The sequence below is a fragment of the Mytilus californianus genome, unplaced genomic scaffold (assembly GCF_021869535.1).
Source record: "Mytilus californianus isolate M0D057914Y unplaced genomic scaffold, xbMytCali1.0.p SCAF_4, whole genome shotgun sequence".
NCBI lineage: Eukaryota > Metazoa > Mollusca > Bivalvia > Mytilida > Mytilidae > Mytilus > Mytilus californianus.
Genome location: NW_026262690.1, coordinates 97035593 through 97054387, shown reverse-complemented (window position 1 = coordinate 97054387; position 18795 = coordinate 97035593). Strand labels below are relative to the sequence as shown.

At 32.5% G+C, this 18795-nt stretch overlaps 1 long non-coding RNA gene across 2 annotated transcripts; it reads right to left on the bottom strand.

Moving 5' to 3' along the window:
* Positions 1–10897: 10897 nt before the first annotated feature.
* LOC127699013 (uncharacterized) lies at positions 10898–13574 on the bottom strand. 2 transcript variants are annotated; one of them, XR_007981001.1, is made up of 2 exons: positions 13348–13574; positions 10898–12879 (listed from the first exon to the last, which is right to left on the bottom strand). It is a non-coding gene; the product is annotated as an uncharacterized LOC127699013 (long non-coding RNA). The 2 variants fall into 2 exon arrangements; XR_007981002.1 differs by having other exon boundaries at positions 13352–13574.
* Positions 13575–18795: the final 5221 nt, after the last annotated feature.

The window sequence follows — 18795 nt, the reverse complement described above, 5'->3', positions numbered from 1 at the left end:
CCATCTTTTGTTAATATGTCTGAACAAGTTCATTTTGAAAAGTAATGATGCTGACATTTGTACTGTATATGTAGCTGGAATAAGCGATATGTATAATTTGAACATTCATTTAAAGCAAACATAATGTTGTTAAGAACTGTTGTAGTATTAAAGCTTATTGTAATAGCTTGAAGTGATAATATAGTATGAATAACACCTCCACGCAATGTAGATATAAAATATGTGTCTCTTATCATTGAGAAAATATATCTCTGTATATTTGTTTTTTGTTTATTTTTGTCTGTTTTTGTATTTGTATTTTGTAAATGTCAGCTGGTATCATTCCTGTATTGGAATTTACACCAATAAAATTATTTGATTTGATTTGATTATTACACAATTTCAAAGCCGCCGTTTCTCTCGTACATCAAAAAAATTAAATACAAATACAATATTTTTCAAATTGTTTTCCTGACAAGTTTAAAATGAAATCCATTCAATACTTATTCAGAATATTCCAACATTTTGATACGACCCCTCTATATTTATTCACGGTAGGTTATTGAGTTTCAGTATATATAGACGACTTTCTGCACATGTCTAATAGCAAACATAGGACTACCATATTTAAGTGTAAGAAATTGTAAATTATGAAAATTAAAACAGAATATACTTCAACGGTATGTATATAGAACTTACGGACGGACCAAAATCGAAAATCTAGAATTCCTTAGAGCTATTTTCCTAATGCTTGTAGTTTAAAGGTTTGGTTGGCTTGCTTGCTTTGTTTGTATAAATGTTTGATCATGCATTGTAATTAAGATTGACATCTGCAATCAATAGATAGGCGGGGCCGTAAATATTTATGCAAACAAAGCAAGTAAGCCAACCAAACCTTTAAACTACAAGCATTAGGAAAATAGATCTAAGAGCTAACTGACATATGGCTTTACTTAAAATTGACGCATCATATGAAGTGTATAATGCATCTTATTACTTTCCATGACGTAAACGCAACAAAGGGATACTTAAATTTAAGATTTGAAACACAATTCAGTGACCATTGCATACCTGTTTCAGTAGAAAAAGCTGTTACAATCCCCATGTCTTCAACTGTTTTATCTAAGAGACTAAAGCACAAGTAATATAAACAAACCGCATGCAATGTCAGATGTATTCAAAAACAAGTTCAAAAATGTTACTACTAAAAATATTTATTGTGATTAAGTTGCTGTCACATTGACGTACACCCCACATTGCTTTTGAATGGAATATATTCATGACAAAACATATCAACGGTCTTTAATAATACACACTTACGAATGTCGTTTGAAGCATGAGAATATTGAATATACTGGTAAATTTTTTAAACGGAAATTAAGAGGAAATAAAAAATTCCTTTTTCTTATTCATCTGTCAAAGAGTTCTTCGTATCCGAATAATTACATTACATGTATGTTTCATTATGATACGTTATTTTGATTGGCTAACAGCAATCTCGCGTCATTCTGAAATTAACCTTCATTTCAAAATGAAATATAACATTCATGATGACACGAGCTTCCATAATAAAGTGCACAGGTAAATACAAGAAAAACTTGATAGAAATTGTGTTTTCATGATCCTAGCAAAAAAATGTAATTATAAGTATTGAATGCTTCCTTTAGTAATTTAATAGCGTTGTAAATGCGTTGACCATGCGCACATTTTTAGAATGAAGCGGCAAAATGTACTTCGGTCAACGCTTTTACACCCCCAATAAATTTACAAAAAGAAGAATTCATGCAATTCTTAAATAGTGCGTGTTAACTTCTCGGATAATTCTAAATTGCTTGAAGCATAAATTAATCCAGTGTATGTCTATGCATGTAGTTGAATTTTGACTTGTGTTGTTGCATGATGGGTGGTTACTCTTGAATTATGAAATGTCGATTGTTTGCTGTGTTTCATTATGAATATCTATATTGAGCTGATATTTCGGGTGAAGTTGTTTATGTATTCTCTTATAACCAGTTGAATTTGACTGTATTTTAATAGTTGTGCAATAGAATAATCACTCCAAACATTCTTTTCTTCATTCAGCCTGGAATCCTGGCCTTGCAGTGAACCTAGATCTCAGACTATAACTTTACTTCATTGACACTGGTTTCTCTACCAGCCTTGCTTAGGGTAAATGATATGGGGCATGTTTTATAGTATGAGACATCCGAATATTTATCTTTAATTATTTTAGGGATATCGAGTATTGCAATCATTTTTAATTTATGATAATTTATTTATCAAATGATATTTGATTTAAAAATGGAAGATCCACCTATGTTATCTCGAAGTATCTAGTTATTTTACTTTTCAAATTAAAACAGAAAAAAGATACACCCAAGTTAGCACGGTTTCGGATGTTCATTTTAAATATCAGTTTGCGTCAGTATGATAAGGTCAAATCCTTCCACTTAAGGAACATATAAACATGGCATTTTTTAGTCATATTAGTTTTTTGTTTGTTTTTTTAAGTATAAATATTTTGAAAATATAAACATGTTTACATATTGAAATTGAAAGCTTATATTACATCAAAGAAAAGTGTTGTTAATGTTTACTATTAAAGCGCATAGATATTAATAATGTGGTTTGCTATCTTAAAGAGCTCATCTTTTCATAACACTGGGTAATTTCTGTAAGGTAGTAAAATGTCGCATAGGAAAATAATATTTTATGTATATCTTTAACGATGCATCCGAATAAATATTATTCCTTGTTTTCTTCAACGCATAAAACACACAACTAACCAAAGTATGCACCCATTGTCAAACTATTAGTTTTCAAGCTATGTATGCATGTACGTATGGATGTATGTGGGTATATGTGTTTTTGTCTGTTTACACTCTTTATTTCTCGTGATGATTTTATTTCGCCTCTAATGATGAAATATAAGTCTAGTGTAAAAAAAAAGTTTAAAAGACATCCACATGGTAAATTCAAAGGGTATCACCAGGTTATTAACAAACACCATTTTGTTATGCGTAATTTCGTATTATGTAATACACATCTAAAATAAATAATAATGATCGTAGATATGAAATAATATTGAACCAACACAAAAACGAATAGATTAACGAAGAACTAAACGGTGTATACTTCAGGTTAATTTGATCATGAATGTATTATATATTGACTCGATATTACTTCCAAGATTTGATTAGCGACGTTTTGTCACCTTTAATGATTTTGTATGTGATAACCTTGCTGTGACTTATTCTATACAAGTAATAAGGAATAGGATATGATTAATTTGGCTTCTTTTTATTGATTATAAATTGATAAAAGCATTAAATAAATGCATATGTGTCATAAATCAATGTACAAATGTACTTATTAGGGTTTATAAGAAATGCATGTATGTATAAAATAAGTAACAAGACGGAAAAGACAATGACACCGTAACCTAACAGTACAAGTTACTATAGTTACCAAAATTAATAAGCGCTACATCTCAATTCATCTTCAATAAATAAAAAAAGATGCTGCAAAATGCTTATCTTGTCATGCTAATAGCTACGTGGGTAACCAGTTTATTCCGTCTGAGGGGTACGACTCCCTCGCATGGGGCGTCCATTTGTTTTTTAAGAGATGGATAAATACTCAGCTAAGTCCATTCGGAATGGGGACGTTAAATCCGATGCCCCGTTTATGTAGAGTGCCTGACAACTCTTTGAGGGGTCCTTGGGTAGCCAGTTGTAAGATAAAGCTTATTCTCCTGGCAGTCCAAAACCTCCGCCCTTCATCCCGGTCAACCAAATTTGCAAAATCTACCTATTGTTAATTTGTTCTCGTATGACAAAATACATGTCATATTTGCCATAGAACGTTAAAAAGCAACAATTACTCAATGCAGCATGATAATTATGTAGTAAGCCATTCAACAATATTTGTTTGATCTGCAAATCACATTTCATACAACAACGATCCATTCGGTTTTTTTTTTCGATTATTATACACCCTTGGCTATCAAATATTCTGCTTTGATCGTCCCTGATGAAGGTACATTCAGAAAGGCGAATCGGGACGCATGGAATTTAAAAGTGTTGTTTTCTTTCTTTTTTTTTATGCAAATGAAACAACTGTCATAAGAATATTGTTCGGGCATTATCTGCGGAAACAACAAGATATTTGTCATGGTGGTAGAACAGGTGCTTAGGAACAGTTGGGGCTTTTAAAATAGATGTGGCTTGAGTGTTCATATACCGATTCAGATTTTTAATTCCAATTTGTATAAGTTTAATTAGTTGATGTTTTTTTTTTCAAATGCACAAAAACAAGTAACAAAAGACAAAAAATATATCAAAGACTCAAATGGCAGGGTTGCACAGAGTGTTTCTTAAACAATGGAAAATGCCCAATATTAAACATTTAAATATTTAAAAAATGACTAAGACTGGAAAAAGAGAAAAAAAAATCCTCAAACACTTCCATACTAGCAGGTGCACAACTTTAACACATCTGCAATCTTCTTGATAAGTTGTTTCAGGGATCTGGGTTGGAAACTGTAGGACTTAATTACACGAATTCGGTACCCACTTTTCCCAACCCGTACGACCATCCGCTCGCCCTTTTTGCCCGAAAACACATACTATGAGCCGGTGAAAAATACAGAATACCGATCTATTAATGAGAACTGGAAGTTACTGGAAGCTAGTTTAAAGACACTAACAACAAATAACTAAAGCATGTTCTCCCAGACTAAAGTATCATTCAGTACACATCCACCGGAAGTTCAAATATCACTGCTGCATTTGGGTTTGTTAGTGCAACCAAGTTTATGTTTGCTAATTTTTTCTCAAATGGTAAACCTGAATATTTTTTTTAAATACATTAATTACTTATATTTTGAGGATATATAATTAAACATCCTACATACTTCCTTATTTACATACTGCCATATAATAAATTAGGTTCCACAAATATAATTAGGTTCCAGTGTGATAAAAATACTAATACTTGTTTTCAAGTTAGGATTGATTGATAAAAAGTATAATAAGCTTTTAATTTGATTTGATTTTTGGTGTTTTAACGCAACTTTTAAGCACCGCTTTTGGGCTATTTCGTGGCGGCCAGGTTTTTTTTGGTGGAGGAAGCCGGAGTGCCCGGAGAAAACCATAATAAGCTTTAAATGATGTCTAGTACAATTCACTTTGAGCATCACTAAATGAGCGAATATAAAAGTTATATAATTCTATAATCTTGAACTATATACAAATTAAGTATCTACAATAGATGGAAAGTCTGATTTGTATTATTCTATATATAATCTTGTGAACTAGATTTACAAGTACAAGTTTTTACAACTGACGGGAGTGCGTTATAATAAATCCAAAATAAAACAACACTTCTAGGTGTTTAATGTGTATAATCGTGGATGTCAGTATAATACTTCCACGGTATAATTTTCAAGATTTTTTAAAAAAAATATCATAGCTTATGACGCCATTTTACATCAGGCTGGTCATACTGATGAAGGGTATTTGTTATCTGAAATATTCTATTTGTATTTATTAGGTCTTTCCACTCTTCTGTTCTGTTCTTGATAAAAAAAAATTTCTGTCACTTTTTTTCTTGTCGCTTAGATGTTTGGTATATGATATCGCACAGTTTATGCGCCTTTGAAAATTACCCCACTTAACCGAATACTTTTCTTTGTAAGAGTTATCTCCCCAAACACTGTTTTCCTTGCGGTTGCATCTCCTCCGTAACCGTAAAAGAAATTGACAAATTTATTTTACCAAATTGCTCGTTATATCCTCAGGATGTTTTGTCCAATAATGACCAAAGCGATACGAAGAATGCATATGAGAGTAATATTAATGTATCACATGAATGAAAAGTGATAGAGACCCAAGGTATTTTGATTTGAGGTCCTTGGTTCACAAAAATAAATTTGATGTCAGGTCAAAGGTCAAGGTCATGTTCTCAATTTTGATTTTTTTTTTCTTCTTTTATGATCTTCTCTGACACTATATATAAAAGAACTAGAGCAAAATATTTGTTTTATTGAGTTGAAGATATGATACATTTGGTCTGAAACAATCCAATGACATCTTATAGGAGTTAATGCCCCTGAAATGTTTTAATTTAAGGTTAATTGACTATAACTTCAACTTGGTACACGATAAAGCCATATAGTCTTTTGCTGGATGACATATGACCTTGAAAAATATCAACCGAAAGTGACCTTGACTAAACTGGAAGTAGCTATTTTTGCACTTATTTTATGGAAAAGTACCGAGAAACCATATATTTTTTAAATAGCCATTCACAAACCTATCATTTTAGACCGAAAATGACCATCAATAATCGGAAGTAGCTAATTATCTCCCTTATTACAGGCAAAAGTATATAGAAACCATATATTTTTGGAATCAGTGTAAAAACAGCTATCATATTAGACCGGAAGTGGTATTTTATAAACCGGAAGTTGGCAAATATCTCACTTATTTCAGGCAAAAGTATATAGAAACCATATATTTTTGGAATCAGTGTGAATAATGCTATCATATGAGACCGGAAGTGGCATTTTCTAAACCGGATGTAGCAAATTATACTCCTTATTTCAGACAAAAGTATATAGAAACCATATATTGATTGAATCAGTATGAAGAAATCTATGAATGGGCGCCAAAAATAACTTCGAATAAACCGAAAGTAGCTCCTTATCAGTTTCCCTTTCGATTGTGAGTAGAACTTCCTATATACCACCTAAAGTTTATGTGTGACTCGACAGTCTCAACTTTTAATTCCACTGCATTAATTCTGTGTCCTTTTAAACTAAGGTGGAAAGTTTTACACTAAATATAAAGAGATAATAATCTGGAATAATAGGATTCAAATCTTAATCTCTGTTGCTTATTGTTAACGTAAATTAGTATAAATAATCATAATTGGTTTATAACTAAGCTAAAGAAACGTTAATAGACTTGAATTCTACATTAATAAGAACGCAGGTCATATAGGTAAATAACTATAACGAGAACACAATTTTACATTTCTTTTTTTTGCTGACCATTTTAGCATAGGATGTTTGCATATAAAGAACACATCTTTTTTGTAATTGAAAATAAAAGATTTAATCAGAGACATATATACATAGAGTATATAAGTATGTCTCTGATATAATTTTGAAATATTTTAAACGTTTCTTCAACCATAGTTTTCGAATTATTAAAATAGTATAAATATAGACAACTAGAGCATATGTAGTGGTAGGAAACTAGAGTGAACTAATTCCCCTACAACCTAATTAAAATTCATATCTATATTAACTCGCATGCTTGTATATATAAGTATGAGAATAACGAAATCAGAGATATATATTTTAATTAGTGATTCCTCTAGTTCATTTCATTTAAAATTGTACAATTTTGAATATATGTTTTACATATTCAAGCATAGTTGAATATATATAAAATAGTTAAAATGTATTAGGGAAGATACATTTTCAGTAATTATTAATGTTAACTTATTTCACGTTACATGCTTTATTTTCTCTATTTTATACCTTCAAAAATTGTTTTGATATGTTTGTTTTATCCACTGTTAGTAATCTATTATAGAATTGAGAATGGAAACGGGGAATGTGTCAAGGGCAACAACCCGACCAAAGAGCAGAAAACAGCACAAGGCCACCAATTGGTCTTCAACGCAGCGAGATAATCCCGCACCCGGAGGCGGGCTTCAGCTGGCCCCTAAACAATAATGTATACTAGTTCAGCATGTTCTTCACTGTCTACATGTGTATTGTATTATGTCGTATGCGGTTCGTCTTGTAACACACATGGAGTGACATAGTGTACAATAAAATCTTAAATCTTGAAATACGGTTTATAATATTAACTATGATTAAGCGATCTAGGGATCACAAATGCCCCCGCTTGCAGAACAACTCTAAAACGATAAATGCCGGACAAAAATTCAAATGCAATATGACATGTATTCTATGTTTCATAGCATTGTGTTAAAATCTAAAAAGATTTTGTGATATGGGACTTTCAATACACCTTGCCGACTAGGCAGTTCAAAGAGCAGAATAGCTGAACAAACTGTCAAAAACAAACAGGTTGCCATGGACCTGCTAGGAGACAGCATACTCAACAGTAGTTGCATTCACAGATGGATATTGTCAGGGAAACGGCCAGGACCATGTTGGGTAGGAGACGTAGTATATTCTGGAAATAGCCAAGGGGTCGGCTTAAAGAGGCCAGTAGAGGATCAATACTACTGGCTGTACTGTTAATACTATTTGTTATCATCTGCAAAAAAAAAATGCAAGCACTTAACCCCAATAGGAACTAAGACCAAATGACACAGAAATTAACAACTATAGGTCACCGTACGGCCTTCAACAATGAGCAAAGCCCATACCGCACAGTCAGCTATAAAAAGCCCCGAAATGACAATGTAAAACAATTCAAACGAGAAAACTAACGGCCTAATTTATGTACAAAAAATGAACGGAAAACAAATATGTAACACATAAACAAACGACAACCACTGAATTACAGGCTCCTGACTTGGGACAGGCACATACATAAAGAATGTGGCTGGGTTAAACATGTTAGCGGGATCCCAACCCTCCCCCTAACCTGGGACAGTGGTGTAACAGTACAACATAAGAACGAACTATAAAAATCAGTTGAAAGAGGCTTAACTCATCAGATGGATAAAAATACAAATACTACAAATACAAGTGGACAAGGCCGGGTACTTGTACATCCAAACAACAATAAATATTGAGAATGGAAATGGGAAATGTGTCAAAGAGACAACAACCCGACCATAGAGCAGACAACAGCCGAAGGCCATCAATGGGTCTTCAATGTAGCGAGAAACTCCCGCACCCGAAGGCGTCCTTCAGCTGGCCCCTAAACAAATATGTATACTAGTTCAGTGATAATGGACGTCATACTAAACTCCAAATTATACACAGGAAACTAAAATTAAAAATGATACAAGACTAACAAAGGCCAGAGGCTCCTGACTTGGGACAGGCGCAAAAATGCGGCGGGGTTAAACTAAGTACAGATCTGAGAGTACTCGCAGTTACTGACAGCTAGTTCAAAGCCACTAACAACTAATAAAAAAGTCAATCCCTCACGCAATACTGTGAAACTGAAGAAGAAACATCCGAACATTTTGTTTTATATTGCCTAAGACACCAACCGGTACCACGTTAAGACAGGTGGGAACAATGAAAAACAGACATGAAATCAATATTGTCACCACCAAAGAAAGAAATTTACAAAGTAGAATCACAAATTGTAGGTGAATACATAGTAAGAATAGGACGATTTCAAGAGCTTAGTCCGATCCTGCGCATTCTCAAGTATCTAAGTACCACGAAAAATTACTTGGAGAAACAGTGTACTATATGAGGAAACCAAGAAATACCAAGAAAAAAGTTGTGTCAAGTTTTATCTTAGGATCAGGATCAATATTGAAATCTAAAAAATCAAAGTGGAGAATAACTCTTGATCGATAAATTTTAAAATAAAAAATCAAACGTGATCTTTTTTTTTTATTGTTAATGACATTGTATTCGATTTTTAAAAGATTTGGTAAAGTAGTACTCTTATCATCATCCAAGAATAAAAAAGATATTTTCATTACTTTGGAGCAGTAAATTCATCAAAATCAAACATGACCTGTATTTTATGGTTCATGACATGATGTTTAAGTCTAAATATATTGTCATGCGTTATTATCATTATCATCCTGAAATCAAAGAAAAAACAATTTCTACGGTTAGTAAGGGAAATAACTTAGTTAGCGATACTTTATACTTATTTGGAAATTACACTTTAGTCGAACGAACGGAAGGACGGACATGTGCACCACAATATACATCCTTCATCGAGGCGGTAAAATTATAAAAAAAAGAAGCGAGACAGACAACAACCATACGACATTAAAAAGGCGAAAGATCAATATACAGTCTTCAACAATAGACAATTGTCTATATACAATAAGTAAAGATGTGCATTGCCCAGAGTCTAGACAGGTAAACTGGTCCGCCATTCCATATAAAGCTCCGCCCCGAAGAAATAGTGATGCCATACCATGAATAAGTGAGTTTATGGTCATTTTATAACAAAAATTAGAAAAACTGACCGCGAGATTTAGGGCGTACCTGTTGTTAGTGTAGCGATAAGCGAATACAACAGGGGTTCAGTTAACTGTTTAAGACAGGTTGTGAATATTTATACGAGATAATCAAAGATCTGATATCAACATTAGATTCCCTAAACAGGAAAAAAATTAATTAAAATGCTACATTTGAAACCACTTACACGGTTTCTGAACAGGCACATGAACCTGTGATGTGTTAAACTATTTTTTGTTCTCTCGATATGAACCCTCTCCCTATTCTATCTCGATCAGTGGAATAACAAAAGGAGCATGACAAATGTACAATCAAAATCAGAACAGAAGCGCTCTCAACTCTATGACACGGATGTAATCCATACTTGTAAAACAATGACAGGTAAAAGCAAACATTAATTTTAAAACTTTATATCGTCGGCTGTAAATTAATTAAGATTTCACAATTCAACAGCAATGTCTATAATCATGCAGGGAGAATGATACTACACTGTAAAGAGCATTTTTTTCTATCCATTATTTTTTTTTTTGGGGGGATATATGTTGCATTTTTGTAAATTCATATCTACTCTTTGGTATTTATTTGTGTTTTCACTCATTCATTCAGTTTATTTACTTTACGAAAGATATGGGTTATGTCTCTGCACAATGGTAAATAGAAACAACGTGCAAATAGCTGAAAGGGAACCCCAAATGACTTACGCACAATTGACATTAAGTTCTTAAGTTTTTTTTCCTGTTTAAAGACTGATAAAAAGAAACACATAAAACATAGTAAGCACTTTAATTCTTTTATACAAAATAAATAAAATTGGCATGTCTGGTAAAATAATGCACTAGCTCAGTAAATTGAGAACATGCAGACTTTGTAAGCATACTCCCATTTAATCATATAATACACAGCTCATACGCTCGCTCCATGATCACAACTTCAACATTTCTTTTATTTCTGTAATAATATAAATAAACAAAACGAGAATAATTAGGTAAACATTAATGATACAGTAACCAAAACCATGAAGGCACCAACTCGCTTAAACAGAACACAGTAATGTTTTTAAAAAATGATTCGCAGTGTACATAATAAATATTTGAAATGTAAAATTTTAACTTACACGAGAAATATCTAACAGGATCAATAAAGATGAATAAGGGTGAATCCACATGTAGAACTACCAAAGTAAATAATCGGCAACGACTTTTTGTCTTATTTTTAGTCTTTAGTTCAAAATGGCGAATATTGGATTCAAGTTTACCCAAAAAAATATGGACCAATATTAATGCTCATTCTTAAAGTAAAAATATTCCATTTTAGTTATCTCCTTTTCATATATATCATCAAACTGTATTTTAGAATCTTGCCACGAGCTAGTTGTCCTTTTCTTGTCCCATCTTAGCACTTATAACACTCTTTTAATACATATATATTAATATAATATATATAGGAATCGAAAACCCCCCATTTTGTAAATTTTGCTAAGAAATTTTTGAAACGAACAACAGTGACGATTGACAACAATAACACTGGTCACCCACCCTTAAATATTTCCAAAATGCTTCCGGTACTTTTTAAAGTTGGTGATTTGCATGGCATGGGTAAAATTCGATCATTACAATAGCTGTATGATGCTATATTGACTTGGTATAGCTTGAATTTAAATAACGATATTCAATAGATAATTATCAATTTAATAACATGATGCAGAAAGCCTTTGGCTGGAAAGAAGTAATCTTCATTTATTGGTAAGAACTTTCTGATCTAGGCTGAATTTAAAAAGAAAAAAAAGAAATCTACAACAGTACACCGAGTTTAGATATACATTTTGTACACTTGAAAGTAAATTAGCTATCCTGTAATCTTGGTTTCTCGTACTAAAGGAAAGTTCAAATGAGTTTATTTGGTTTGTAATTAACGACATGAAATAGAGCTAGATTTGCTAATTTGTAATCGTATAATGAACGTTCAACGGTATCTGTAAAAAAGTTTAAAAAAAAAGGGAGGGTTTGACTGTCGAGTAGTGTATAATCCAATATTCGAATTTTAAAAACATAACATGTTAAAATTGCATTAAAACAATTACTCTTAAACTGGTGATGGGGATAACAAGAAATTTGCAGACATATCCATAGAAGGCGAGGAAAAACTTCGTGTTCTACTTTCAGCATTAATCTCATCTTCCCTAAATGACACACACTTCCTTAGTTTTCCTGTGCCCGAACTTTTCGGTAATCTATATGAACACTTTACATCAGATGATTGTTTCTCTTCCGATACTGATGATTCCGTTTCTGATGAATGAACAGAAGAACTACACACTGAACTTACTCCAGATTTCAATATAGATCTCACTTCGGATTGTTTATTTGAAGTATAATTTTCCTTTGCCTTGTCACTTTCAAGTTTAGTAGTACACAGAGAAAATCGCCTCTGAGTAAAACGTCTGTCGCTTGCACCTTCATGCCCATTTTTATTGTTGTGATTTACAATAGGCTTTGAGCTTACGATATCAACACTATATCGTCTAGGACGACTCACAACTCCATTGTCTTTCAGTTTAGGTTTTAATGTTGTTCCCGTTATATGCTTACTGGTATGCTGTTTGGTAGTTTTCGGTAGTGTATCCATTAATTGAATGGTTTTAACACTCCCTATCACATTATCTCTTCTCATGGCTCCTTTCTACATTGGAATAATAGTTCTTCTTTTTCTCTCCTTGCATTAAAACATGCCCATGAAAAGTTGTCTTAAATCTGAAAGAAAATTGTTTTAAAATCAATTGCTGGAGATGACATTTTTTAAAGCTGTTGTAAAATTTTACATTTAAAAATGATAAAAACAGACAGTTTCAATGTGTTCTTTTAGGACACAAAAATGCTTGTGAATATGGACACATCAAAATTCGAATAAAGACCTAATACACAGAATAAATATAACATAAAACATAGATTAAGGTAAACATGTATGGTTCAAATTGTTCTTTTTGAAAGCTACATCAATTTAAATTCATTTTCAATCGAACTTTATATGATATGGGAAAACATCTACCAAAATCTATGAAAAATATCTTCTCAAAATAAAAACGAACTCATTTCTATACAGATTTTAAATTGAAATGTTTTGTTCAATACACATCCAATTAAATTTTAAATAGCTGAAAACAATTACACCTTGCTTTCAAATGGACCGAATAACTTTACAAAAAATCAGTAAGTGCTTACCTACCATTTTCTACCGTCTTCTCGCAAAATACCTTTCCAACTGATGGAAGATGAAGGAGCAAACCAATATCTATAGTCCGACACGCCTCAACCTACTGTTCAAATTAATCACTAACATATGAAATCAGTGCATTGTTGATGTTTAAATATTCATGGATCTATTTAGGTGTATTTGTGATCGGATTAGCTATACCCAATACACATGACGGGCGGTGTTTATGTTAAAATAATTACCTGTCGTCTGAAAGGTCGTTCAACATAGTGAAAAATCCATTACTGATATGTTTAAAGTACTTTTTGTGGTGCGACAAGAGCCTAAGATACCATTCACGATAGATTTTTATAAGCTATCACAATTTCTTTTAAATCACTTTAAATGGTCATCCAACATGTCAGAAAATCTTTAAACTAACAACACTTTTGTAAATGTTTCCGATAAAACATACATTTCTACCTAACCTTTTGAACATTCGGTGATTTGCATTTCGAGGTTTGACGTCCTTCCAATTACGTGAACTTTGTCACAATATAAAGCTTAGTTTACATGTCTGCACAATTACCCACTGACGTGTAATAATCGGAAATATTAGAAGTAACAATAACATTTAATTATTTTAAAGGGTTCAAACACGGAACAATGAAAACAAAAAAACGAAACTAATTAAATTCGTGAGTTAAAAACGTTAATTGATATACAACAGTTATTTAATACAGTATGGGTCAAACGCAGCTTTCTTAACTTTCAGACCTAATCACCAGTAATTTAATTTTCATTTCGTCTTCTATAGTTTAAAGAAATGTGATCAACTAGCGCAAATTGATTTGAATACTTAACATTATTTATGTGTATTCGCACTAAGGAAACAACGGATCTTAAAACTACGGCCTATAACAATATTCATAAACATTTATTAAAATATTCCTGATTGAAAATATACATTATAACCATATTTTATTTTACATCTCTTAAATGAAGTCTACATTTGATGTTGCGAGCTTTCATCACATCAACACAGACTCAAAAAGTCAAATTCAGACTTTCATAAAGCCAAGACTGGAGATATCTATAGAATATCTCTATTAAAATGTTTTAAAATAGCACTCACTGTGACAGTAATACATATAGCCCTAAATTGCATTTCGGTTTTATTGATATATGTAAAGTAGTTGAAAAATCTTAAAAGTATTCAAACTGTTTTAGGTTTTGGCAAATTTCTAGTTTTTATCGTCTGTGTGAAATATAATTGGTGTTTGTTAAATTTTTAATAAGAAATGTGTCGTCATTTTGATGAATAAATACCGGCAAAAATATCCATTAGACATGAAGATATACAAAAAAGCTGACAACGTACAGGGATAACATTATAGGTACGCTGCATTTTAATGTAATATTCATATCTGCATGTAAACATTATGTTACAAACATAGTTGAGCACTTTTTGACACCTTAAACTCGAAAATCAAAGAGTATTATAAATCTTATAAATAACATCCTCCAGATGTTCATCAGATATTAGTCTTTCGGATATCAAAAAATCCCAGGTATAAAACGAAGGACGACATGACGTACTGTGATTTTATCACTCGACTGTTTAATTAGGCGATACCATTGGTACTTTTTAATTTTCAGTTCCTATAGATCACAGCTTACACTTCTTATATTCTAAAACGATTGTTATCCTTTGTAAAACGGTTTCATTACAAATTGAATTCATTTTGCGTATACTATTGCACCCACTGTCGACCTATTGTGTAGAATATTAGTAAGATGCCGTAAAACTTACAAGCACATAACTTTAAAATTTGCTATGCGTATCACATAAAACCCTTTCTTCTTGTATAACATTTGAAAAAATCAGACAGCAACAATAAATCAGTGCTTGTTATAAGTATTTTTTTTTAACAGATCACTCCAAAGATATGTATATGTATAGTGGCATCCTTTACGACAGACAAAACAGCTAATCTGAAAGGTACACCATCTACTTGCCACTATACATCATGTACTGTGTTGCAACCCTAGATAAAGCTGACGAGGAAAGGCATTACTCTTATAAAGCATAACATTGTTGGGCTAAATTTGAGACGAATTATATATATTTATGGTGTTAGACTTGCTTAACCACAGCTTACCCGATGGAGAATGTCTTTCAAAAAGTTGTTACATGTATAAACATGTCTAGCGCCCTAGAACATTCGACCAATTATGCTATATAAGAAGATAGCAATCGTTAGTCGAGTAATGCCTTTCCTCGTCAGCTTAATCTAGGATTGTTACACAGTACATGATTTATACAAGAGGAAAGGGTTAGATCTGCAAAGGAGTAGACCCGGTAAGAACCCTTTTTGGCCCTAAAATATAGCAGTTTTACAAATTTGTTGAAATATAAACTTTTGGCTATTCATTGGAAAGTAAAATTGAGAATGGAAATGGGGAATATGTCAAAGAGACAACAACCCGACCAAAGAGCAGATAACAGCCGAAGGCCACCAATGGGTCTTCAACGCAGCGAGAAAATCCCACACCCGGAGGCGGGCTTCAGCTGGCCCCTAAATAAAAATGTGTACTAGTTCAGTGAAAATGGACGTCATACTAAACTCCAAAACATATAAATGAACTAAAATTAAAAAAATTGCCAACAACTGGTTTTAGAATAAATGTACTTTTGTTCCATAAATATGGGCTGCTTTTTGGCAAAACAATGCACATTCATCAGGGTTCTAGCAAATTAAATTCATGCAAAATTACTGAAATCTTCACAATTTTAGCATTTGTGCTAATTTTAAGACTTTTTTTGTCTAAATTGGAAGTGGCCGCATTTGTATTCAGTCTTAATATTCAAATATATGTTGTATTTGATGATAGTACATAACATGCATAAAGATTGAGACTGAACACGAATGCGGCCACTTACATTTTAGACAAAAACTATCTGAAAAGTGACGTTTTATGGCATATTTGATAGATTTTTCTTATTTAAGCTTGAATTTGAGCGTCTTTAATGACCAAATCAATTCAAATCTTTTACATATACTAATTGAATCGACTGAAGTAAACACTTAAGTGTTTAAAAAATGTCAAAAAACTTTCATCGAATGTACTTCGAATTTTAGGCCAAAACCCGCTGCATTTGTTTGCACCTGTCCTAAATCAGGAACCTGATGTTCAGTGGTTGTCGTTTGTTGATGTGGTTCATAAGTGTTTCTCGTTTCTCGTTTTTCATATAGATTAGACCGTTGGTTTTCCTGTTTGAATGGTTTTACACTAGTCATGTTTTGGGCCCTTTATAGCTTGCTGTTCGGTGTGAGCCAAGGCTCCGTGTTGAAGGCCGTACTTTGACCTATAATGGTTTACTTTTACAAATTGTGACTTGGATGGAGAGTTGTCTCATTGACACTCATACCACATCTTCTTATATCTACTTACCGGACCTTCTCCTTTGCGTTATCAAGTTTTTGTTCTTCCCTCAGCGGGATTCGAACCCTTGCTTCTGTGACACCGTGGCAAATCCACCTGAATTGTGTCCAGTGCATTTTTTAAAACTCTATAAGGACCTCTCGACCAACAAGGCTATAAAAGTATAGTTTTCGTTAGTTGAGTAATGACTTTTTTCGTCGGTTTCATCTAGGGTTGTAACACAGTACATGATGTGTAGTGGCAAGTGGTGTACCTTTTAGATCAGCTTTGTTTTGTCTGTCGTAAAGGAAAATAATGTTACTAACCATGTCGCCACATCAAATTTTAATTTTATCGCATTCGTCTAAACATGACAGACATTCTCCAATTAAATATACTAGTATAGCATTTGCATGGTCGAAAGGTAGATACCTCTATTGACTGTGACGGGATTGATTTTTGTTTAAGCCCTTTTGGATTTATACTCTAAAATGTTTTATGTTATTGGCATTCCTGACTTTTGATTTCGAGTCTACCTGGTAAAGGATATTCCCTAAACACTTGTCGTACTCACGGACTACTGTGGCAATCAGTGATATACTCTTTCTTCAAGTGTAAATGTTTTCGAAGAAGGCACCTATTCCCAATACAATTCACAACGAACAAATGGGATCATCTTTGATTTGAAAATTACTGAAAAACATTTGCACAGATTTATCAGTCAGAGCGTGGCAAATTTGATTTCTAGTAGAAACCCAAATTGAAAAAAAAACAACAACCAAACCATTATCCAGCTTTACTACAAGCCAGAACCATGCGTTTTGGGATTTTGTCTTCAGGTTTAATAGACTGCTTTTCAAACAAAGTAACGAAGTGTAATATCTTATCGTTCTAAAATGGTTTTTGTGTTTTATTTAAAAATCAGAATTAATCAAATATTTGTCTGTTTGTATAGTACCTTACAAGGAATTTATATCAAACATTTTCAAGAGGATTATTTAAATTTTGTCGAAACATGTTTACTCTCAGATTAAAATAATATACAAATCTATCTTTACAAGCAAGACCATTTGTTTTTCTTGTTTTGGATTTTCTTTTTTAAACTCAATTGCCTGTGTTATAAAGATAGGTAGTCATCTTTACCAATATATTTGCAGTTTTCTGGTGAAGGAGTCTGACATTACAACTTTTTAAAGGTTTATTTGTGAACTTTGAGGTTTTAACAACATATTATAACCATTCCTTTTTTAAAGTCTACAGATAAAAGTGATAATATTCTACAACCAAACTTACTCACTCCGTACTTACTGCTCAAAATGGATAAAACGAGAAAAAGCTGACAAAAAATCCTTAGATTCTTTTTTTAATTCAGTAATAAACATAGTTGATATTCGTATTAAACATTTTAAAGAACATTTTACTCCTAACAACAACCATAATAGCCCTATTTCTCGTATCAAACATATGCTAAAAAAACTTGCCAAGGAATTTGTTTTTGTTCCGGCTGATAAGGCTGCTAATAATATCATTATTGTATGACGTAAATTTTACACTGAGGTTCTGCAAAAGGAAATCACAAATTCACCAACATTCCAACTGACTCCATTTTCGGAAAATGACATCTGTAACAAACATAAACTTTTAGCTACCTCTTTACAAGCAGAACCAAATACAATGAAAGTTCCAACTATGTACTGGCTTCCGAAGCAGCACAAAACACCTTACAAATATAGATTTATTTCGTCTTCAAGCCATTGCTCCACTACTAAACTGTCTAATCTACTTACTAGTACACTTGGTACAACAAAAACCTGGTAATAAATTGTTCAAATAAGGCCTTTGAAAATAGTTGAATTAATTACTTTTGGAGTGTCAAAAATTCGTTGGAAGTACTAGATAAATTGCAAGCTTATATTGGTGATTTCGAATCTGTTCAAAGTTTTGATTTTTCTACCCTATATACCACTTTGCCTCCTAATCTTATTAAGAAAAAATTCACACACCTATTTAAATGGGCATTTAAAAAGTGAGAATGCGAATATATATGTTCA